The sequence below is a fragment of the Peromyscus leucopus genome, chromosome 22, assembly GCF_004664715.2.
Source record: "Peromyscus leucopus breed LL Stock chromosome 22, UCI_PerLeu_2.1, whole genome shotgun sequence".
Classification (NCBI taxonomy): Eukaryota; Metazoa; Chordata; class Mammalia; order Rodentia; family Cricetidae; genus Peromyscus; species Peromyscus leucopus.
Genome location: NC_051081.1, coordinates 47,619,894 through 47,644,848, shown reverse-complemented (window position 1 = coordinate 47,644,848; position 24,955 = coordinate 47,619,894). Strand labels below are relative to the sequence as shown.

The window sequence follows — 24,955 nt, the reverse complement described above, 5'->3', positions numbered from 1 at the left end:
CCTTCTGGTGAATATGTAGTTACAGTTCCCAGGCTTTAAGAACCTTGTGGACTAGGGAGGACCCGAAGATGCCTGCCCCTGCTCTTGACTGACAGGTGACTTGGGTAAGTTTCTTAATTCTTGGAGTCTCGAGTTACAGCTACTGCATGAAATGGATGGGGTGCTGAAGAACAGTGTCTTCATGGAGGAGCTGTGCTCTTTTGGCTCTGTTTCCTCTTAGGTACCAACCTTGACTCCACCACCTAAGTGTATGCACTTAGTGTTTATTGCCCATTCATTTCAGATGTATAAGGCTTTTCTCTTTCACATGTGTATGTACAGACATCCTGAAGCATCCTACTTCAAAAAAAAAAAAAGTAAATATGAAATACCAAATTCTAAGGCAGGAGAAGAAGTTTGTGTCTGTCTCGACCCATTACATGATATCTGATCATGGAAATGTCACTAACACTCCCAAAGTGTTGTTCCATTATGTGTAGGGGGTGTTAAATCAGGGTGGTAGAGGCAATGGGGACATGAAGGTGATAGCTGGGACAGCACTGGGTATGTCTAGCTCCCAGAAGTACAGAAGAGAAGTGATGGGGAAAGAAGACAGGGACCCAGAAAAGAATTTCTAGGCAGACAGCAGAAAAGATTGAACAAGCACTGGTTAGTGGCCTGGGGCAAGGACAGAAGTCAAGCTTGATAAGCAGATGTGTGTGAACAGAGAGCAGGGTGTATGGGGGCCAGAGCCTTCAAATGCACTGGGTCTCTGCAGGTAGAGACATTTAGATCCAGGAGCCACAGGACCGCGACAGGTTATCCATCTGAATGGGGACTGTCCCTTACAGGCAAACACATGATTAAGTTCCCCCACATTCTCCACCATGGAGAGAGATGAAGTAAATGGGATGCGGAGTTCTGGTATCCACTGTGATGGGATGAAGGAGAAGCAGAGCTGGTGAAAATTTACAGAGAGTAATCAGAGTTCTGTGTCTTCCTTTACAAAACTTCGGGGCCATTGCCAGGGGGCAAGTGAGGGGAGATAGCTGAAGAGGTCAGTGGAAATGTAGATTCAAAGCACTGGAGATTTGAAGGAGTAGAGGAACAGGGTCGGATCCAGGAGAGCTTGGCACCCTGGAGGGCCCCCACCCAGCAGTTCTGCCTTCACACTTTGCAAGCTCTCTGCATCCAGCCTCAGGCGGGATCACTTCTTCCGGTGCAGCAGATTGGATTTTCTATAGGATCTTAGTCTCAGGTGCATTTGACTACATCTGAACTCAGCTTAAAGGAGTAAAGATCTATGCTTTGGAAGGTTTATTCTGTCCGTGGTCATGTGGTTCCATGGCGATGGGTCTGTGATGCAGCAGAACATCATAGCAGCAGTATCACGTGACAGAGCGCTCCTCATGGCACAGCAGCCGAGAAGAGAAGATACACACAGGAGAAAAGGCCCAGGGACCGCACGCATCCTTCAAAGGCAAGCCAACTTCTTCCAATCTGTCCCACCACACCTCCCCAATAATGGCAGTCTATTATGAATCCATCTATTCATTAAGCCATTGATTACGTCAGAGCCCTAGGCCTTACCAAAGTCCTATCTGTGAACATAGCATTGGAGACCAAGCCTTCAACACCTGAACCTTTGGCAGAATTCTTTACAGCCAAGCCAAGAAACGATAGCTTGCTTATTTTTCCTTCAGGCAACCACTCCATATTAACTTTACTAACTAAATTCCCATACAGACTTATGGACCAGCCATTTTCTCCTTCTAGGCGTCTTCTTTTTTCCCCTACTTTCTTAACCATTTTGAATGGCACTTCCAGCTTCCTAAGGGCCTGGCTTGTTCAGATGCATCTTGTGAGATATGGTGTGGCACTCCTTCATTGTTCCCAACACAGTGTCCCGCCTCTTACACATCTCCCTGTACATCTGAGCTGTGGACAAAAGCCACGAACGTCAGTATATGTTCACTTCGGTGAAGAATCCAGCTAGACAGAATGTAAGCAGGATTGTGAATGCTGTTCAGAGTCCAGGTAGTTAGTAACTTGCTCAAAATGGTAAGAGGAAAACATGTGGGGCAGGGCAAGTCTAGAGATGACTGGCCAGTTTCTACTTGGTTTGTCAGTTTGGAGGAAACACGAGCGAGCGTGTTTAGAGGGTAAAATAAACATGTCAGAAAAAATAAAGGAACCAAATGGGTCAGAGAGCCAGGGAAAAACAGAATGTCTGAGAGAGTCACAGAGGGAGATCTTGAAGAAGGAAGTCCCGTACTCTGTAAAGGAATGAATGGTAATTATCATTCGGAGATGGTTAGAACAAGGGGAAGCAGGTAGGAACAGAGAGTGAGTTATTTGGATATAGGAGAATGTGTTGAGCCCCAGGCTCAACATCTGCCTGGGAATTTCAGGTTTACTTGAAAACAGGGAAGACTGGAAGGGGCGGGGGCTGCAGACGGGAACTATTCACCCTGCACACATTAGAGCATTTAATTATCACACTGTCAGCCGGCTAGGCTTGCAGCACTGGAAGATGTTAACTGTCTTGCAAGTCAAATTGTAGTTTGCGGTCCATTTGGGACTTGACTAGAGATCTGTCCGACAACATCTCTCCATTTAGTGACCTCCCCTCCCCTTTCCCCGTGCATCCGTCCTTTTCTCTCCTGCTAATGACATCTTGTTGTGATCATTAATGAGTTTTCATAAGGTCCACTGCGCTTCTGTCTTATGAATTACCAGCCAAGGAAAGGCTTTGCTTAACTCTACAAATATCTAAGAAACTGGTATTCTTTTCTGCAATCAAGGGAAAATGTAGCCACTGGGGACATGGTTCAGTGGATAAGACGCTTACTGTGCAAACTTGAGGACCTGAGTTCAGATGCCCAGCACCCACAGAAACCGCTGGAAGGTTAGCACGTGCCTATAATCACTGTATTGAGAGACTGAGACAGAGAGGATCCAGGGGGCTCATGGCCCACCCAGTCTAGCTGAGAGAAATTGTCTCCAAAAATGAAGCGGAGAACGATACAGGGAGATGCCTACCCCCAACCCCGGGCCCCACTGGGGCATCCACAAGCAATTTGTACAGGGAGCTCCAGGATATAGCTTTCATGAGTTGTCATCCATGCTGGGCTGAGCTTTTTGGGGATGCAGCCACCTTTGAGTCGCTACTGCTCCAGCAAGGGCTCCCAATAAGCTCTTGGATTCAACCTGCTAGACTTGAGCGGAAGCATTCCTTTGGTCTGCCATGACTCCCCTATATAAGGTGAATACATGTTTGCCCACATCTCCCCATGAAAAGTCATGGAAGGGGAGCCAGGCCTGACCTGTTCTTCTTTCCTTTCCTCTCAGTAAAAATATATTGTATGACCTGTGCAAAGTCCTTCAGAGAACCTGCAGTGTATCCTTGTACTTGTCTGCTTTCTGGGTCCCGGGCTCCTACTAACTTGTGAATAATACCTTCAGAAACCCCACGTGTGTGTGCAAGCATCTCTATTCTCCTTTGCCTACCTGGGTCCAGTGTGTGTTTGCAAAATGAATGAATCAGTCAGCCACTCAATCAATCAAGACTGACCTTTAATTAAATGGCCACTTATTTACTTTCTGGTCTACAGTAGAATTTGTCCTGCTGGCAATTAGAATTGGAGCCTTTAGAAAGGTAAACCTGAAAAGCACTACACTGTTAAATACATTCCTTTTTAAAAATCCTATTTCCGCGGCTGCTTTGTTCTGCCCAGAGAAGTTTGGGATGGAAAGTTGAATGAGCAATCAGCATGACAGCCTCTCTGTGATTACTCCTGTAATCTGCAGAGCCTAAGTGGTGGCCTTGGGGAGACTTTGAGTCTATTTCCTTATTAGGAAATCATAGTGATTTCAGGAAAAGCACAAAGGAAATGTTTCTGCTGAGAAATAGCATGCTGTAACTAATGAGGGAAGGAAAAAAGTATGTACTTTGAAATCCCACGTAGTAACACTATGCCTCAGAAGGAAATTGTGTCTTCAGGAAACCCTAAGCTCGCACTGGAACAGAGAGATGCTATGTGTGTCTGGCCCTTGAAGGCATGTGACACAGTCATGATCTGCATCCCTGTACCCCTTGTCAATCACACAAGGGGCAACACAGCTTTTCTTGCCTTTTGTTTTTGTTTTGGTTGTTTTGGTTTTTCTAGACAAGGTCGCTCTGTAGACCTGTGTCTGACTCCTCTGTAGACCAGCTACTCAGAGATTTGCCTGCCTCTGCCTCTCAAGGGCTGGAATTAGTGCTGGGATCAAAGGTGTGCACCACCACACCCTGCTGGATTACTATGTCCTTTATATACAAGCAGATTTCTGCTTCTTTAAAGGCAAGGATGCTGTGAATGTCACCCTGTCCCTGGCAACTATAAATAAGAAGGGAACCATGCCATTCAGAGCTTTAGTTACTGGCTCCCTGTCAACCATCCTTTCATGGCCACAATTCTTTCCTTGCTATTATGCAGCCACCATTTGTAGTTACTGAAAAATGCTTAAGCTCTGCTCATTGATAAACTGTATGCCATTCTGATCTCAAGAACATACCCAACAAGTCACTTGAGAACGAACTGTTCAACTTGTATTAATATACTTAATCAGTGTTTAAGCAGGATTGCAGAGTTGAGAGCTTTACCCAATATATTCAAACAATATGGTCCTCGTGCCCAATCCGGGTATTAAAGATACAATGGTAAACAAACACACAGTGTTTTGCCCTTGTGGACTGCTCTAGCTAACAGGCAAGGCAAATGTGGGGGAGGAAATGCCATTTCATATGAAACTGGCCATAGTACAATTAAGTGCATGCTGTATAGTGAGCCCTAAGAGAACGCAGAGAGAGGATGACCAGATACATGAAGTCATTTGATCTCTTGGATGATTGCTATAAGCTGAAATTTCTTATTCATGGTTCACAATGACCCCAGACTCATCTAGGGCTAGCTCCTTGCCTGACATATCCTGGCATCCAGGCTGAAGGCAATGGGTCAGTCTCTCTCTCTCTCTCTGAAATGCATAGAGGGCATGGAAGGGCAGACAGTGGCCAGAATCGGCCCTCACCACTTTCTGTTGTTTGTATTGGTCAAAGTGAGTCTCACACCTGACACTGGGTTTACTTAACACTGTCCAGAGAGCAGGGCAAGGAGAAGCAACCTAGACTAACTGGAAACTGCCATGGATTGTGGCTGGAACATAAAGTGAAAGATGAGACGGACCCAGTATAAAACAAGGAGTAGGCGATAGGTAACCTGGCATTTGACTTGAGGAATGAGTACAATGATGAGGCTTTACTCAGTCCATCTTTTTCAGGGATTTAGACCTCAGTCTCATTCTAATTTCTCACAGCAACATCTAGAATACGGTTTGAACAACATTCTGGACTAATGGTCAAGCTAATTTGATCTATAGAGTCAAGAAAAGATAGTTGAAAAGCAAGAGTGTGTCTCTCTATGCACTAGTCTTAATGTATAGCTTCTCTACAGAAAAATATCCAGCTGGAGAAACTGCTCCACATTTATTAGCAAACATAGTCATCCCTTGGAAAAGATTAAAAAGAAAAAGAAAGGAAGAGATGGAAGGAAACATTAAGAAAAAATGTAATAATCTATATTAAAATCTTTGGTACTGACACACCAAACTGTAGCTCATTTTTATAATTCTTATCGCTACGTTATTTTTGTCTGTCCACTGGTATTTATTTTTTTCAGATGGTAAAACTAATGTTGAGAGATTATTCCCCTGCCACAGATTAACAGCCTCTCATATTGAGGTCACACCGATCGTTTGGTATGCAGAGTCATCTGCCAGCCTCTGGCTAGCCGGCATGGGCACCAACTGGATTCCCACCCACCAAGACCAATCAAGATGACCAGTGGAGAGCAATGTTGAATTCATTCACAAATAGCAGGAACAAACCCTGACCTACTTTAAGCTGTGAAGTGGGGCTCCTGAGCTTCCTTTTCTGGATGAGAAGAGCTAAGCCTGCCAACCGGCTTTGTTTGATCTAGACATCAGGCATTCATTCGCTGATTGGATGGGACAGGGCGAACACACACTGCACAATCTCTGTCCCTGCTTGGTGCTGGCTTTGGCAGGACCAAGGGGAGGAGCAAACAGAACCTAAATTGAGTCCTTACCTTCCCGGTATTTCATTAATTTGACTTCAAGCTCCATTCTGCTCCCAGAGAGGTCAGTCTTGGTTTTTGACTGCATTTTTTGGTTCTCATTGATAAGTAGGTTGCAAGAAGCGGAGTTACACAGACATGGAAGAGCTAAATTACTATCCAAGACGAGCCAGGCAGAGTGCAGAGGGACAGGCTGATCAGAGGAGCCCAACGCCAGGCCATTGTATAGAGATATGAAGATGGCTTAATGAGAACGAATGGGTCCAGATAACAACTCAGCTCCTATGAGCACCCATGAGCAGCCAGGGAAGATGAGATGATCTGTGGGACCTAGTGTGTTGTGTTGCTGGGTTTTCACGCAGGTTTCCCTGTCTCCGAACTGCACCTTGAAGACAGGATAGGGCTGTCGAGGAAGAGGAAACTGAGTCAGAAAAAAAAAAAGTCAGATGCCACAGCTCTGCTGTATGCTTGCTGTGGGTCTTAGGGAAATGATTTGCCTGTACTCCAATGGGAAGAAGAGGGCTGAACTGTCAGGGCTTGCTCAAGGCACAGCGGCTGGGGTGGCTGCACAGAAGACATCAGTCCTTCCTAGCCATCCTCAGTTGTCCAGATCTAGTGTTTGTGCTATTTATGTCTCACCTCACATCTCTGTAGCGCTCCTGGGGAGCTGGAGGGACAAAAATTTCTGCTTTACTAAGAATTCTCCTATTATTTTTCTCTCTGGAGAAGCCTGTCCTCCTTTGATCCGAGATTGACAATCAGGCTATTCTGAGAAGGACTAATTACAGAACACATCCGGTGAGTGCCCCTCTTTTCGCCCACACACAGTTACTGGAGCTGCAATGTGACAAGCCCGTCTTGCCAAGTGGCCCAAACCTATGGCACCTGTGGGCAGTGGTTGCCCATAGCAACAGCAAGGGGGAGGAGCTGTGAGGAGAGAAGCCACAGTGTCTGTCTGGTTTTGCTTGTGATTTTGTGTGTGTGTGTGTGTGTGTGTGTGTGTGTGTGTGTGTGTGTGTGTGTAGAAAAGCTTGCAATTATAAGTGAGGGAGTCAGGAGAAGGTGCTGGGTAGAGGAAATGGCATGTCTGCTTGCATTAATTTTAACATGTAACTTCTTAAAGGGAGAGTGTTCAGCTGAGGAAGCTCTGTCTCTCCTCATTTACTGGCAAATGTAGTCATACCACAATATTCATGGGAGATGGCCTCCAAGAATCCCCAGGGTTATCAAAAGCCTTGTAAGTTCAAACTGTCTATAGAAAACAGTAGTATATATGCATGGAACTTGTGTGCAGTCCCTATAACACCCAATGCACTGTAACTGCTCTTTGAAGTTAGCGTTACACTGTGTTGTTTAGGAAATAACGACAGGAAAATAAATCCTGTATAGATGCCATTTTTTCCTCAGCCTTCTTAGTCTGTGGTAGGTTGAATCCATGGACACTGAGAGCTGACCGCATGTATGTAGGTAAAAGAGACCTTTACCTCATCTCACCTTAAATCACACTAACCCATTCTTGGGAAAGATTTTGGGTTTTCTCTGTCCTTTTAGGATGATGAATTTGGAAAAGGAAGAGTCTGGAATCTCATAGAAATGTAAGTCTATTGGCAGATATCAATACTTATAGTAATCTGTCCCCAAGTTGAAAGGCACGGAAGCCCAGAAGCCCAGTGCTTTACCGCGTCTGCATACCAAGAGCCAACAGCAAGGGCTGCTGTTCATCAGTACGGTCTTTTGCGGACCCCCTTTGGGCACATCGGGGACATCTCTAGGTGGAGCTGCTTTAGAAATATCACCAGCCTCTTAGATTCCCAGGTCTCCACAATTTTGTCCATCAGCTGGGAATAAACTCTACCTTTTAAGTCGCTTAAAAGATGTACTGTAATTTAGAAAGTCCCTGACCCCATGCCTGTCAGCCTGTGGTATGTAAGGACTGCGAATTCCATGCCTGGAAAGGAAGACTCTTGGATGTAGGCTAGGAATGAGCGCAGGACAGAGAAGGTGGACAGCCGGCCTTACCAGCCCGTCCACATCTGTGGTGTTTTTCACAGCTCCTTCCAGACTCTGACACTGCCTGGCGGCGGGGGGATGAAGCTCAGTCCTGTTGCCTTTGGAGACACTCTTCCTGGTTTCTAAAATGAAGCTAGTTAGCCATGCCTCTGCCTGCCGGCTAAGGATTCCTGAGGACTGGACACATTTTCTGCTAGGCAAGGTTCACTGAGCAGTAACCCTTGGTCTGGACAGCCTGAGAGTAAGTCTCGGCCCTGTAACCCAGACATGCAAGGGTGTGTTGGATCTGTGGGACTTCTGAATGTGTAGGTGCACGCACATCTGCACATATGGTAGGAAGCCAATAACAACCGTAATTGTGGTTCTTCAGCACCTGTCCAGCTTGTGTTTTCCTTAAGTATTTTTATTAATTTTTTTTGAGAATGTCATACAATATATTTTGATGATGTTCACCCATCCATTTCCCATCTCTTCTCGGGCCCACTCTCTTCACACGCACCACCCTACCCACCCAACTTTGAGTCTTCTTCCTCTTCCACCTCCTCCTCCTCCTTTTAAACCCATTGAGTCCAGATTGTTTTTTTCCAGTTACTCTTGGGAGAAGAGCTTGTTCTGTGATATGGTCAACTAACCAGGGGGGTCAGATATTGCTAAATTCTCTCTCTCTCTCTCTCTCTCTCTCTCTCTCTCTCTCTCTCTCTCTCTCTCTCTCTCTCTAGAACCTAGCGGTGTGACTTGGGTGCCCACCTGCCCTCTTCCATGCTGGCATTTTTGTCTGGCTTGACTTTGTACAGGTCTTATTCATGCTGTCAAAATCCCCTGAGATCATTTGTATAACTGCTCCGCCCAGAAAACCGTGTTTCCTGGAAGCGATCCACCACCTCTGACTCTGACAATATTTCCATCCCCTCACCGTAAAGAATCTCAAGCACATATGGTCCCATCTAGGATTGAACACTCTACAGTTTCTTATTTTCTGCACTTGAACAGCTTCGGTCTCTCTGTCAACTGCCATCTACTACAAAAAGCAGCTTCTCTCGAGAGGGTTGATAAGTCCAGGGGTCACTATAATATTGTGTCTACTTAGCATAATAATAGTATTAGATTCTACCCTGGGGCCTATGACCTATCGAGCCACAGGTTCTTGACCTCACTGACCATGAACTGATCATGAGAAAGCATCTTTCTGCAGCTCTTGGAACTTGATCAGCACAAAGAACTCACTATCAGCTCCTAAGCTCAGTTGCTCTATAGCTCTCCACCTGCCTCCTGTGTCTGATGTCCCTGCTGGCCCTCGGTTCTGAGGACTGATCTCATTCCTGCTCCTCCAAACAGACTCATGGTTGAGATAGGTGAGCATTCTGTCTGCTTTGATGAAGATTTATGTAATGCAACGTGACAGGAGCTGAGGTGTGTTGCTGGAAGGGTTTTGCAAGAAAGACTTCAGAGTGATGACCTTTACCAGAACAATTTGAGAAAGGCTGGAGCAGAATTTGCTAAAAAGAAAAAAATAGAAGAAAAAAAGTTATGTTGTCATATATACATATATACATATTATGTGTGTATATATACATAATAAATACACACACACACACACACATATATATGGAACTTTACAGTAAAGAGGCACTTATGTTGAAGAACATCAGAAAGGGTTTCATTTTCTGAAAAGGATCACACTGCTTTTGTCTTAGCAAGTATCTGTCCAATCATATCTATTAAACTATTATCATCATTATGTCTTTAACTGAAACATGCTTTGTTGAAAATACCCTAGGAGACAAGCACTGACATGCATACCTTCATGGAAAATGGAACACAGAGCAGGAATTGGCGTGTCAGATTGTGCTGTGCATGAAACCAAAGCAAAGCTGTTCACCTCTTCCACTCCATTTGTTCACCAGCTAAGTAGCAAGAATACCACTGTCAAGGTTCCAGGTCATTTGGCACAGTCCAAGTTCAGTGTGTGGCATGTGATGGAGAACAGCTCTGTTCCCTGAAATACTGAACAGCCATATTGAACCATTGACACAATGTTCTAGCACCATTGCAGGGACACACAAGTCATAGGTGAAAGCCCTTGGTCCCAGCACTGATGGAGCACCACTCCATAGAGTATAGCAGTCGGTTAGATTGTCTCCCCATGCAGCAGAGTTTTCCCAAAGAGCTTACTCCTCAATTGAGTTCATAGTTACGCCTTGGCATATAATCCCCTCATCTATGACAGCATGCAAGCTCTCATGAAGACATTCAATACTGAGATCAAATGAAACCGGACCATTTGTATCCCAAGTTGAATATGAACTGTTTAGTGAGGTTAAAAAGAATGCAGGCCCCAGGAATAAAGCGACAGTCAGCATGAATTGTAGCTTCTAATTGCCTGGGAAGGGGAGGAGTGTTCTTTCAAAGGAAACGTTAGACAATGCCCATCATTCACGGGAGCACATCCTTGTGTGCACAAAGACAAAGAAGTGAGTGCTCATTATTTATTATTTATGTCTTGCAAACACTGGAACATATGGTCAAATTTTCAATTTCATATTTCTACGATTCTTCCTACTGAATGATATTCTTAAAGCTGTCGCAGTCATGTCTGGGTGAAGGGAAAACAGAGTGTTACAAGTGCCTCAGGGAAAGCATCAGTCCATTCCCCTGATGGGTTTAGGATACAGGCAGACAGATGTTAGGCTGTGCTGATCGTAGATTTGTGCATAATACAGACTGGTGTGTTAGATTTTGATCGGACATTTGATCAACATTTCACAGACACATTCTCTATGTCTCTCTCTCCTTCCCTCATTTTTATACATTTCTCAGCCTCTCACTTAGGTTAAACTCATAATGGCCTTCAGAAGAGAGAAATTTTCTTATGTGAAAGCTTAAACATAAGCCAGATATGGCTTTAATACTATCATTTGGGAGGCAGAGGTAGGCAGACATCTGGGAGTTCTAGGCCGGCCAAGGAAGCATAGTACCTTGTCTCAAACACTCACACACACACACACACACACACACACACACACACACACACACACACACACAGAGAGGGGGAGGAGGGAGGGAGGGAGAGGGAGAGAGGGAGAAGAGGGGGATGATGTGACATCATTCTTGGAATTGTTTTCTGCTCTATTAGTTACTCTTTCTGAGTACCTTCAGAAAGAGTTAAAGACTGATTTCAGTTCACAGATTCAGAGGGTTCAGTTCACGACGCCAGGGAAGCCATGGTGGAGCACCTCCCTTCACATCATAATGATCCAAGAAGCAGAGGAGAATCCTATCTACACACTCCCCATTCACACAATAAATTTAGCTAAAAGCAGCCAACTGTAAGCACACCGAAGCCTGTATGCTATATCGTCATGAAATTCCCCCTGCCAAGTTCATTAGTCTGATATCTAGAGCCGTAGTCTTCTTTGAAGTCTGGGGACAGAGAGCAAATGCAGACAAATTCCTTGCCAGAACACGCCATACTTTGCCTCTGTCTCAAACCTTGCAACTGCTAGCAGTCTCTTTTGTACTGGCTGGTCCACCACGATGTAAGCCGAGTATCTGGCCAGTGTCTTCCCTGCCATGATGGACTGGGTCCTTTGTAGAGCAAATGCTCCTTCCTCAAATTTGTCTCCTGGGTATTTTTGTCACAGAGGTGAAAATTAGTATAGTCGTCCTCTAAGAAGTCTCAGTTTAGAGGTGAATCCACAGGGGGGAAAATGTCTTCTGGTGTTGTCAGAAACTGCTGAAGGACTCCCAATTCAATACCCATCCCACCCCAGGTTCCCACTGCACAGGGACTCTATTCAATGTCTTCTCACAAATAAAGCGTCCATAAATACTGTAACGGGGAACATTCGTGAGTTAGTAAAGTGTCAGACATAGAATTGTTTTCCTCAGTTTCCCTTCACAAGCTAACGTCGCGATATCCGAGACTGCCATAATACAAGCGAGGAGAGACTGGACTTCAGAGGGTTCCAGTCAGCTAGGGAGGAGAATTCAGTGACGCGGAGCTCGTCTTCTGCACCCGCTCTGGCGTCTCTTACGCTTTCGCTCTTTCCCATTTGTCTTCTGGGATGCTGCCTTCCATCCCTAGGTCTCAGCACAGAAACCATCTCGTCAGAGAGACTTCTTGAGTTTCCCCAGCTAACACAACTCTGACTTTCTATTTTCCTCATTTAAAGACTCACATCTTCCTGCTAGAATAAAATGCCCATGCAGACAAGGATTCTTCATTAATCATCTCTTTTGTCTTACTATCTCGACAGAGCTGCTCGTAGAACAGGGGCCCCATTGCCTCTCCCATCTCTTCTTTTGGGGATTGCATTGTCTTGTGCCCTCTGGGCTCCATGGCCTTCTCCGGCATAAGGGGAATAGAACAGGATATAGAGTTCATGCTCTGCTACATCCAGATGGGGGGAAGTTGCTCAGACTTTCAGATCTTTCTAAGGAAGAAAATGACTTCTTTGCTCAGGAACTCATCCCATTGTGTAGCCACGCCGCCAGGAAATGCTTCTCCAGATCTGACCCAAATTTGTCCAGCTGTGGCTGAAACCAACTTTGTCCTGGGTGGTCCTCGGAGGGGACGGCTGTAGAAGGAACCCTTTGTGTCAAATGACGCAACACCCCACCCAGACCATGAGAGAGAAGGAGGTCTACAGCAAGCTGCTGGCCTCATGGATTTCATAGCTGGAGGGGGGCCAGACTTCTGTGGAGACAAAGCCCCAGGAGAGCCAGTTGATCTGGCTCCAATTCCAGTTTTCTTCTGCCAGGTGAGCTAAACAAAGCATGCGACTCCAGAAATGTCACCTGCCCATCAATGACATGAATGATATTTTTAGACCTGGGAGCTCTTGCTTGTTCGGGTCTAAATTAGAAAGCTCTAACTCATAACGCCAGTTAAATGAAAAAAATATTTCTTCTAGAGTCACCCTCTAGAAGAGTTCTGTAAGGCACATTTATCCAAGCCACCTCACTACTGTTGTTATTTCCATTTATGCCTAGCTCAGCCTTGCAGCCCCTTCTGATCAGCTCAACAGAAAAAGAGGAAAACACTTGTCAAATAGAAGTTCCCGAGGAGTCAGATCATGTCTTTCAACCATCTGATAAGCTCGGAAGAAATCCTCAGGCCTCGGGGCTACTGGCTGACTCACCTTAGGCTGGGAGTGTCTTCACAGCCCTGCACCATCCACCTAAATTTGGTTCTAGTCATCTCCTCATCCCTGTCACTCCATCAAAAGTGTCAGGGCAGGACACAAGTGACAAGGCAGAGAAGCAGAAACAGCCCAGGCTTCAGAGGGGCTGCCTCACTCTGCTGTGGGGACAGGCAGTTGTTAACGTGGAGGAGCTAAAGCTCCCCCAACTGGGATGGATGCGTGCTTCGGTGTTTCCTTCTCAAATAAGCTTGCTTCTCAGATTTTTCCTACAGGCATCCAGGCACAGAGAAAGGGCTTAGTACCGGAAGCCACCCCTGACTGCTGTGTAAATGGCGAACGCAGAGTTTCTTTGCTTGTTCATTGTATAACAGCACAAGGCTTGCTCCCAAGGCTCTGGTGCCCAGCAAGTATCAAACCAATAGATGAATATAATGTAGAGAATCTCAAAGCCTAAGAGCAGTTTCCTGTGAGCATGACTCTGCTTTCATATGAAGTCATGAGATCGTGGAGCCATGGCTATATTTGGATTGTCTAGAAGAACAGAACAGATAGAATGCATACACAAAGAGAGATATACACATACACACACAGACACAGATACGCACAGACACACACAGACACACACACACAACATGCACGCGCACACACACAAAAACACACACAGAGACACATACAGATTTCCTGAATGGCTTCTAAACACAGACAGACAGACAGATAGATAGACAGACAGGCAGGCAGGCACAGGCAGGCACGCACGCATGCACGCACAGATTTCCAGAATTGCTTCTAACCAACAGGTCCAACTATGGCTGTCTGAATGCTAAAGAGGCTGAAACCAGCAGCTGCTCAGGCCTTGAAGCCGTTGCCTCAACAGTCTCAATCTGGTTGTTATCAGCCTTCAGGACACACTGGAAACCAAAGAAGCTGGATTCTGACGGCAGCAGTGGAGGCTGGCACACCAAAGAGCGAAAAGTGAGGCAAGGAAGCCAGCTTGAGATTTCCTCAGACCACCTCATCTCTGGGCTGCCTGCCAGAAGAGGCTGCCCATTCTGGGAGAGGGCCTTCTTCCCTCGGTTGACCTTGAGATGCCCTTGCAGCACCCCCCAAAGGCAGGTAGGTGTCTTAGCTCTGGAATCCTTTTCTTTGTCTTCTCTAACTTCAGAACATCATGGCTAGGGTCCTAGCTTGCTTTCTGTCGCTGTGATAAACACCATGATCCAATACAACATGGGGAGGAAAGGGTTTATATCAGCTTTCAGGGTACAGCCCATCATCGAGGAAAGCCAAAGTAGGAACTCAAGGCAGTAACTTGGAAGCAGAAGCTAAAGCAGAACCCACAATGCTCTTTACTGGCCCACTCCCTCTAGCATGTTGAGCTACCTTTTTTTTACATATTCTAGGACCACATATCCAGGAATCACATTGGCTACAGTGAGCTGGCCCTCTGAGGTCAGTTCACAATCAAGAAAATGCCCCCAGGGACATGCTCACAGACTAGGCTGATGGAGGCCATTCCTCAATTGAGGTTCCTTCATCCCAGGTATGTCTCGGTTTGTATGAAGTTGGTGAGAATCAACTATGGCAACTAGGTTGGGGGATTTCAAGGCATGCAACTGTCCCATGCCACATGCTTACACCAGTTCTACTGAGGTGTGCCCAGTAGACATTACACTTTGTTTATGGTGATTTGCTTTACTCTTGCCTCTTGGGTTCCTACAGAAAGGAAGGAAGGGTGCTGGGTCAGTTAGGCACCAGGCCCTCAGAGCCACCTTCAGTTGCTAGGTCTCTGCTACTGCATAGTCCATGCTCACCACAGATCGGCTGATTCCTAGCCTCGTGCTCATAGTAGACAACTTGAGTGCCAAACTGGGGTTGGACAAATTCTGCTGGCTTTGGGTTAGACGGCATTGGCTCATCCCCTGGGCAAGTCAGTTCATCAAACTAGATCTGTGTTTGTCAGTGACAAAATGAAGATCTAAATGTATGCCCTGCCTAACTTGTTTGACTGACATGTGAGATGAAATCTGAAAATGTGTTTTGTAAACTATGAAATTTCACCCAAATGAAATAGATACAGCACCAATTTAAAAAAAAAAAACCCACCAAACTACAACTATTTGTTTTTAACATAATGCAGTTTGAAGTGCCATTAATGGACTTTTTGTCTTTCAACAAAATTTCCATTGGAGTTAACATACTAAGAAAATTTGGTAGTGACCCTGAAAGGCAGAGAAATGTCATGTGAAAGTTATAATCACTTGTTCTTCATTTAATGGTAAATATACATTGAATTCCTAGTATGTGGCTCAATCTGCAAGCGATGAAGAAGAAAGATGTGAGCTCTATCTAGTCTCAATGAACTCACAGTCTAGTAGGGGGCAAGAAAGCAACCACGCCATCACGCTCCATACTCTGGGTAGAATGCTGATGTTGAGCGAGTCAGTCCATCAAATCGAGCCCTGGTTCAAGGAGAAGCAGTAATCCAAAAAATACAGAATTTCAAATGAAGGAGGGTAAGAAGGAGCACTCGAAATGGAGGGAGGGGTCTGTACAAAGAATGTGAAGTCAGAGAAGCATTTGTGAGCCGGGCGGTGGTGGTAGCTCACGCCTTAAATCCCAGCACTCGGGAGGCAGAGCCAGGCAGATCTCTGTGGGTTCGAGGCCAGCCTGGTCTACAGAGCGAGATCCAGGACAGCACTCAGGGCTTGTTTACTCTGAGATGTGGCATGTTCTGATTTGTGTTTCAGGAAGACCATCCTGGAGATGTCCTTAGTCACTGAAGTCCTGGAATAAGCTGGAGGCTGGGCTTTGCCTGTCTGTCCCATTTGAATCACTTAGGGAATCTAGACTAAATTCAGACTCTGAGTACAACTACTTTAACCCTAAACCCTAGGGGTTTGCTTCTGCACATGTCTTCTCAAGGAGATTCATGAAGGTGAACAAACTGTTCCAGGGTTGATGGTGACACCCAACAGGTTATGTCCACAACCTAAACCCCCAAACTTAAGGGTGTGACTTTTGGCTGAAAAAAGTCTTTCTCCTTGTATAATTTTTGGTTTTGGATGCTGAGCGTTTGTCATGTGGGCCTCAGCACAGTTGCATGCATCCTGAGAAGATGACCAGAGATGAGGAGACAGAAGAAGAGGCAGTGTGACAAGACCATGAAAGAGAGAAAGGACGAAGTATCCCTCCCAAGCCTACATTCCTGACATTTGGCTTCCAGTGTTGTAAGAGAACAGGCATCTCCTGTTTTAGAACGCCTTGTGTATTATCATTTAAGGCAATCCTGAGAGACTAACCAATAGTAAATAAGCTTATTCTTGCTATTGCTGGAGGCAACAGTGTGGGCAACCTTAAATGCAAATAGACACAGTCCTCTCTGTCTGGAGTCTTCATGCACTAGCATTTTGGGCCAGTTGACTGCTGTACCTGAGAAGTGCAGGCCTCCAGGGTGCAAGGATGTCAAACAGCAGCCTCCTTCCTATAGCAATTTTGGTGGTCTTGCAGGTTGGACATGTGAGGGGGCTTATCATTGAGATACTACCGGTCTTTTGACTAGGCACCAGGGACTCTGTATCCATTTCATCAAGCTGGGAGGAGTTTCCTTAATGAGGTAAGTGTGCATACATTTAGACTTACGTGTATTTTCCATGTGTGTTTGTGTGGGTATATGTGTATCAGCGTTCACCTCTTTCTTCATTGAGTATGTACTAGGGGCAGCCATGTCTGTCTATGTCCAGCTCCTTCCAGGACCCACTTATTTGAGAACGAACTTTTCATGACACTAAAGAAATTTCCAGAACATGATTAATGTAGCCTAGGTCCTGATGAAAATAATGAAGACACACACACACACACACACACACACACACACACAAAAAAAAAAAAAAAAAAAAAAAAAAAAAAAAAAAGCAAATGTGGTGTCTGCACAGAAAAAATGTTCCCGTCTGGTGGACAGTGACACCACTCGTGAACATGGAGGAAAGTGACTCTGGATCCACATAACTGTAGTTCAAACACGGTCTCTGACTTCCATTAGTTGAGTCTCAACTAGCCAGTTTCCTAAACGCTCTAAGTGTAAAAATGAAGTCATTAATATCTACTCTTTGGATTCTTGAATCCCAATTTCTCAAGTCAGTGAACACAGAACCTCGGAGCAACCCAGGCCATCCTAGCTCTCCTTAATATGGAGCTATGGCTGTGATCTGGTGGAAGTAAACACACAGCCAACAGGCAGAAAAACTGGAGTCCAACCTGCTTCAACGTCAGGAGAACCTTTGAGGAACCATCAAGACGGAACCAGGGAGCGCCAAACTGGTTGGGTACAAAGTTCAAGCAAGACATTGAATCTGCAGGAACGCCAGCCTCTGTGTTAGCACTGACCTCACAGGCAATGAAAACATACACGGTTTTCTAACTGATGCTGATTGAGAATTAACATTTTCTCCTGGGGTTACTTGGGACTCCTCAAACTGTACAACGCTCATCTTCCTAGAATTATAATGAGCAGCAGACCATCATTTAGAGAAGGAAGGTATTACCCCTCATCTGGAGAAGTCATTTCATGTAAGAAACTTCTAAAGCCTGGTTTTTTTTAAACTTGCTTGAAGCTAAAGCATTTTTAATGAGTAAATCAAATATATTTTAGTATTTTTGAAATCTAAAGCTTTTATATATAGCTCCTAAATGCATGTAATATTGTTCACTTAGGAACAGAGGACCACACTCCTGAATGGCATCAGTCCATCATCATAGACATTCAGTAGGCCTTTGGCATGTGTGTGTGTGTGTGTGTGTGTGTGTGTGTGTGTGTGTGTGTGTGTGTCAATCTTAGCTGTTCATCATGATATGTCACCAACTAAAGCAGTCGTTCTCAACCTTCCTAATGCTGCCATACTGTAATGCAGATCATGGTGTGGTAACCCCCAACCATAAAATTATTTTTGTTAAGCCGGCAGTGGTGGCGCACGCCTTTAATCCCAGCACTTGGGAGGCAGAGGCAGGCGGATCTCTGTGAGTTCGAGGCCAGCCTGGTCTACAAAGCTAGTACTAGGAAAGGTGCAAAGCTACACAGAGAAACCCTGTCTAAAAAATATATATATTTTTTTTGTTGCTACTTCAGAATAGTAATTTTGCTACTGCTATGAATTGTAATGCAAACATCTGGTATGTAGGATAGCTGATAGGCAACCATCAAGGGGGTCATGACCCACAGGTTGAGAAACACTGATGTATTATCTTCAGGTGCACGGACTTGCATTTTGAAGGACCACATTATGCCTCTTTCAAGTGTCTCCTGGTTTCCATGGAGCCCACATAAAACTTGTCCCTTTCTCAGTGTAGGCTCCCCCTGGCCAATCAGTGTTCCTAGTAGCAGTTCAATGCTTAGGCCCACAGAGAGTCATTCAAAATTGTGTGCACTGATTTAGAGCTAAGCAAAATGGCTCCTGCCTCATTTAAGAGGCAGTGATCCCTAACTGAGTTCAAGAGGACCACAGGTATATTGGCTTCAAGGTCATGGCTGCTCTGCTTTCTGATCCTGCCAATGGTGGCCTTACACCTATGGTGGCCCCACAGAACATTCAAAAGGTGAGCTAATACTGAAAAAAAAAAAATCTCATTCAGTGTGAAAATTACTCCAAACCTGGAACCCACAGACATATGAATGTTTCCCCCCAGGAACTCAATTCAGTGAGCTGAAGATTCTGCAGTGTACCTTTTCATTAGAACGGGCTCTAACACTTCAATAAATCTCAACAGAGTGCTCTTCTGAAAAGCCTAGTGTTCATGCAGGAGATATATAATCGTGGCGCTCCACGTTTTAAAGATGAGGCAAGCAAAGGCAAATATTCCATAATTCATGGTGTGCTCTCTTCCAGAAAACTTTTCTATTAAGAATTTGATTAATAGTCTAACCACACTCACTGCACACAAAATGGCTTTGGAGACATGGGAAAATATACACGCTTCTCAAGAGAAAGCGTGGATCTTTTCCTTGTCTGAGATTGGTTAGTCTAGAAATAAGAATGACAAGGCTGGCCATGCTCTCTCCTTGCTTGCTTTTAACTGGAAATACTTCTCAAGGAGCCTGAATGAGATGATCATTATGTCTGTTCAGCTAGTTACTTCCTTAAGTGGGAGAGACAGCATGGTGTATGCAGAGAACATTTGGGACATCCTGCAATTAACACCAGCTCTGCTTGGAGGAGACTGTGTGCCCCATCAAGATGGAGCTCTAGCCTCCAGTTTTACAGCTGGGAGGATGAATTCAGGCAAAGTGTGCGTGTTGTCAGCTCACAGCAGGGTCACAATCAACGGCAGCTCTTTGAGGCTCTGCATAAGCCAAGTTTCCCAGGTCGAAGCTCAGTTTTTTAAAGAAGACAATTAGATCTTCCCCTCAATTCCTGCGTGGGAGAATGCTGGCATTTGTTGAGCCCTGTTAGTGTGGCAGCCATTAACTCAGCTCCCCAACATTCCTACTCGTGAAACCTGCAGTGGGTTGAATGGAGGCCACTGGGAAACAATGTACACATCCAATTCTACCTCCTTACTTGAAAACGTGTTTGGAAGTATAATTAAATTAGGGGTCTCGAAGCAAAGCAATGATCCTGGCTTATCTAGATGGATGCTACATACAACAAAAGATTTTCCTAATTGACCAATGGGTTCGGGGAAAGAATGGACAGTTCTCAAAAGATGAAGCACAAATGGTCAATAAACAATATGGAAAAATACTCAGTTTCGCTAGCTATCAGAGAATTCTAAATCAAATCTACATAGAGATTCCATCTTACCCCAGTCAGAACGACAGTCATTAAAATGGTAACAGCAGTTACTGAAGGGTGTGGACAAAAGGGAGCCCTCCCACCCTGCTGCTGGGACTGTCAACTGGTCCAGCCACCATGGAAGTCAATCTGGGGGTTCCTCAACAAACTCAACGTCAATCCACCGTATGACCCAGCTCTGCCACTCCTGGGTAGTTTATCTGAAGGACTAGAAATCAACCTATCCCAGAGATACTTCATGTCACTGTTATTGCAATGGGATTCGCAAGAGCCGAGTCATAGAACCAACCTAAGTGACCAGCAACAGAGGGACAGACAAGGAAAAAGTGGCATGTGTACACAGCGAAACTTTCCCTGGCATAAAGAAGAATGAAGTTAGGTTGTTTCAGGAAAATGGATGCAACTACAGATAATCGTAAGTGAATTAGGCTAGTCCAGAAAGACAAACATTCTATGCTTTCTGTTGTTGTAGTTCCTAGATTTTATATTGATGTATAAAATCATGTATATACAGGTGACCTAAACGTACAGAAGTCCACCCATCCAGCAGGACTGTGGCAGGGGAGAGAAATGAGAGGGAGGGACAAGGAGAAAACACTCATCACACTGGAGACACATGGTTGAAAGCTTTTTAAAATATCCATTTTGTAAATACCCTTATAACACAGAAAGACAAAGAAAAATGTCATATAAAGCTGGAGGCGGAGTTTAGAGTAATGGGGCTTTGGGCTCAGGAATATGGGGAGCAAGAATTGGATCCTCTCCCAACGCTCCCAAGGAACGTTCCCTCTGGATTTCAGATTTCCGGCTTCCAGAACATAAGAGAGAATATGTTCTGTTGTTTTGCATTGCTAATTTGCAGCCATTGGGAATATGGTATTCATATTCTGCATGGATAAGAAACCTTGAAGGAGTTGAGCAATCAGCTTAACTTCAGTTGATTAGTAAATATTCTGTTCAAGATGCAGATCCAGGTGTCCACAGGAAAACACAGAGATCTGTTTGTTTGCTCATTGGATTCCAATCCAAGGGTTGTGCTGAAACCATCCACAGAAACCGATGTAATTAAAATGAACAGTGAAACTCAGAAACAATCAAAGGGTCACATGAACGTCATCGCCATGACAACTACCACCCAACACAACACCATCTCCTAGACTGATCCAGTGACAAGCAGCCGGCTGACATCCTAATATGGTGGTCCATACTGCCAGCACTAATAAAGGCAAGCACGGGCTTACGAGAAAGAGCCAGGCCCTTGGCATGTCGGCCATTGGTACCATCACTAAATGTCATGAAAAACTGTGCAGTCAGAAAGTGAAAGAGTCGGACCAAGAGAGGCAAGCTTTGCCAGTTTCCTAAAAACAGATAGGAGTCAAGTCTAGGCCCTACCAAAGCATCCTACACGATCCACAGAAAGTTATTCGTTTGCTCTGACCCCATTTTTTCTAGCCGCAGACAATGAAATCCTTAGAATATGTTGCTTATAGGAACACATTTGGCAACATTCTCTAGCATTGCCTTCCAGAACATTTCTAGGCTATACTCAGAGTAGGTAATATGTACCAAATTGTAGCTTGTTAAGATGTCAATTTTGTCAAAAGTCATTGATTATACATACATACGTGTGTGTGTGTGTGTGTGTGTGTGTGTGTGTGTGTGTACATATGTATAAAGACCAATAGCCACATTAAGAATACCACCCAACAGGAATTAAGCATGGTGGAATGTCCGTGGCCGTTTTGAACCTTAGCAGTCAGGAAGCTTAAGCTTTCTTCAGTTGAAGGCGGGGCTGTCCTTCACAGGCAGTTCACAAAGTGCTGCTGTCCACACAGCCACTGATTTCCAGGCTGGAAGGCAGGCACACACCACCTCCACTCCTTAAAAGAGAGCATGTTAGAGCCTTGAGCCTCATAGTAAGAGACGCTAGGTTTAACTGCGAACCCATCCAGCCCTTCTTGAGACAAGAGCCACTGCAGTTCAATGTCTGTTGGTGACATGCTACCACAAAATGGCATAACTAGCCTGAACTGTTTTCCATGAACTGGGGAAGTGATTTGCCAGCTTGCAGACAGTACCTCTCCTAGAGTAAATAAATACCCAAACTATCATTTGTCCTGAAAGGCAAATTTTTCTCCTCATTTTCCCAGCATCTGAGCACAGTGACAATCTGTAGCAGCACAGAAAATAAGTGAACGAATGAAAGATTCAGTTCATCTGTCAATGTGGGAGCCAGAGCACAGCTTTCCCAGAACCTGGCAACAGGAAGCTCAATTCTAGGTGCCTTGGAGTGAGTGTGAAGCCTGCCCATGTTACTGTTTTATAGCCTCCCTTTGCTAGAGTAAATGATGAGAAATGCATCTCATAGCCTCCCTTTGCTACAGTAAATGATGAGAAATGCATCTCATAGCAGAACCTGGACCATCTAAAATCATGGACTTGCACCACCTAAGACAGAGATAGATCGCAATCTTGCAATGAACATTTTATCTTAGGATAAAGCTTTGGGACACTGCAAAAAGAATGTGATGGGATACGCTGGACAGTTTCCTAAAAATATATTTGTCCTCTGAGGTGGATGCTGGGCCCACTCTGTGATGTGTCTCTGCCTCCCTGCTTCCCTGCATTCCAGGCGGCTGGCCCAGCTCCTTATGTGTTTGTTCATTTTGGCATGGCTGGGTCTGGTTATGTAATTGTTCCCTTCACCATGAGACCTCAGAGGTCACTCACTTTAGCATCATGTCAAGATGAGGGTCTCCTGTGCTGATCAGAGGCTTGCAGAAAGCAGGTGCAGGGATGCGGGGTGGGGGGATCCCTACATGACTGAGGCATGCCTACTTCCAGACCTAGTGCCACAGGCTGACTCTTAGGACTCTAAGAACATAGGAAATTGTGCAGTAGCTAGGAAGTGGGTGGTAGCTGTCTTGGGGCACCCAGCATTCATTTCAGGGGTCCTTCTGTGTTTGGGTGCCGGGGCCAGAGGGCCAATGAGTTCATGGAGTTTTCTCCCTGACTGTGATTTAGCCCATATTCATATTTCATGTTCAGATGATCGGCAGGGGTCAGAAATGCTTGTGTCCGAATGGCAGGTGTAGAACTCTTTTCTCCTACTTAGAGAAGGGAACAGAAAGATGCGCATGCGCATTTCAGAGCACCGCCCTTTCCTGTTTGGCCAGATTGTTCAAGGCAGGTTGAGATTGGCTTCAGACAGACAAAGAAGAGAGAAAGGTGATCAAATATTTCTTGAGACAGAATCAAACTGCCTTCTCCCACCGACTAGCATGGCAAACTGTAGACATTTAATAATTATGCTCACTTCCACATTGTCTACCAAAGGCTAACTTCAAAAGGATTTGGAAAAACGGCCCGAGACCTCGTGACAATCAAGTCCACTGAGCTTCTCTCTACACTCAGTTCCATATCAGCCTCTGGTCCTCACCACATTTCCTCAGCTGGGTTTTCCGATTTAACAGAGGTCTCCAGTTTTGAGCCGGTACTTCAGTCTTTAGCCACACAGACCCCATTAGCTCTGTTTTCCCTGGTTTTTTTCAGAGCCCAGGATCCCTGGAGGGTGTTCTTCCTGGACTTGGCCACTTAGAGAGATTGGGGGTGGGGGGTGGCCACATGAAAGTGAAGTCACTGGAGTTGTACAAGAGAATTAGAAGAGCAGGAAATGTGCAGTGTGGCCTCTCAGCGTCTTCCGCTGTGACCTTGGGCATGACCCTTCTGCTGTCTTGGTGTAAACTTTCTCCGCCTCCCAAAGGAAGCAATTGACCTTTGAGTTCTGGCTTCAGTGTTGAAGAGTTTATGTATCGGGGACCCTGCAATAAGACAGACTATTGTGAACTGATGACATCCCCCACAGACACGATGAGGAAAAGAAATGTGGTCCCTGGAGAGTAATCGAGCTATGCAGATGCTCTGTAAATATGAGACATGGCATTGATTTTTCGGAATGTCAGAAGCTGTAAAGTAAATCTCAAAAAAAAAAAAAATAATAATAATAAAAGAAAAATAAAGTATCCTCGATTACCAAATGCCCTTTCTCTTATGATTTTTATTTCTCTCTCTCCTCACCTCTTCTCTCCTTCCCCCTCCCCTCCTTTCCCATTTCCTTTCTTCTCCTCTCTTTTTTCTTTCCTACTCCATTGTTTTTACTTTCCTACCTCTAAATGAAGCATCTCAGACTGGACTCAGGAGCACTCTGGGAAGCTTCTGATGAAAAGGCATTGGCATTCGGCAACCACAATTTTGAGTGAAGAAGTTTTGCCCTGGTCTCTGGGTCTCATTCAGGGCTCCCTCTTTCAAGCCTCATGTTCCCCCTGGATTGCCTCTCCTTGTTCCTGCATCTTCCATACACAAAGGAAGACAGACACTTCCCCTCTCTTGGGGCAGTCCTGGGCTCCTCCATCTGGATTTCAATCATTCATTACCAATCCCCTTTCTGTTTTGACAAATTTCTCACAGGAATTCCTTCCATCCACATTGCAAGAAACTCCGATCTCTCCAGCACACATAAATCAGTGTTCTCCTCTGCCTATTTACATGTACATGTTTTTAACTGACCTCATGTTTACAAAACAGGGCCTCCACACTTTCTTTGCTCCTTGTCTGGCATTTTTTTTTTCTTACAGCGAATTGCACCAGCAGATCTAGCCTCCAAACCTGCTCAAGGTCACCCATGCCTTGCCCTTCCCCGCAGCACAGCCAGAGTGGAATTGGTTTCCTCCAGTCGCTTCCCATTTAACAAACCATGTTTCTTCATTGTTAGAGAAGCTCTCCTTCCGTGGAGTCTATTCGCAGAGCCCTTGAGAGTGGCCCTTGGTACATGCACATTGTCTTTCCTTTACTTCAGAACAGCAATAGCTTGGCAACTTGAAGTATTCCTTACGCAGCTTAACTA

The 24,955-nt window shown here is 45.1% G+C and overlaps 1 long non-coding RNA gene across 1 annotated transcript; it reads left to right on the top strand.

The window, feature by feature from the left end:
• Positions 1–24,036, top strand: LOC114698829. The gene is made up of 5 exons (XR_005089765.1): positions 1–104; positions 14,163–14,380; positions 14,668–14,807; positions 16,015–16,880; positions 23,605–24,036. It is a non-coding gene; the product is annotated as an uncharacterized LOC114698829 (long non-coding RNA).
• Positions 24,037–24,955: the final 919 nt, after the last annotated feature.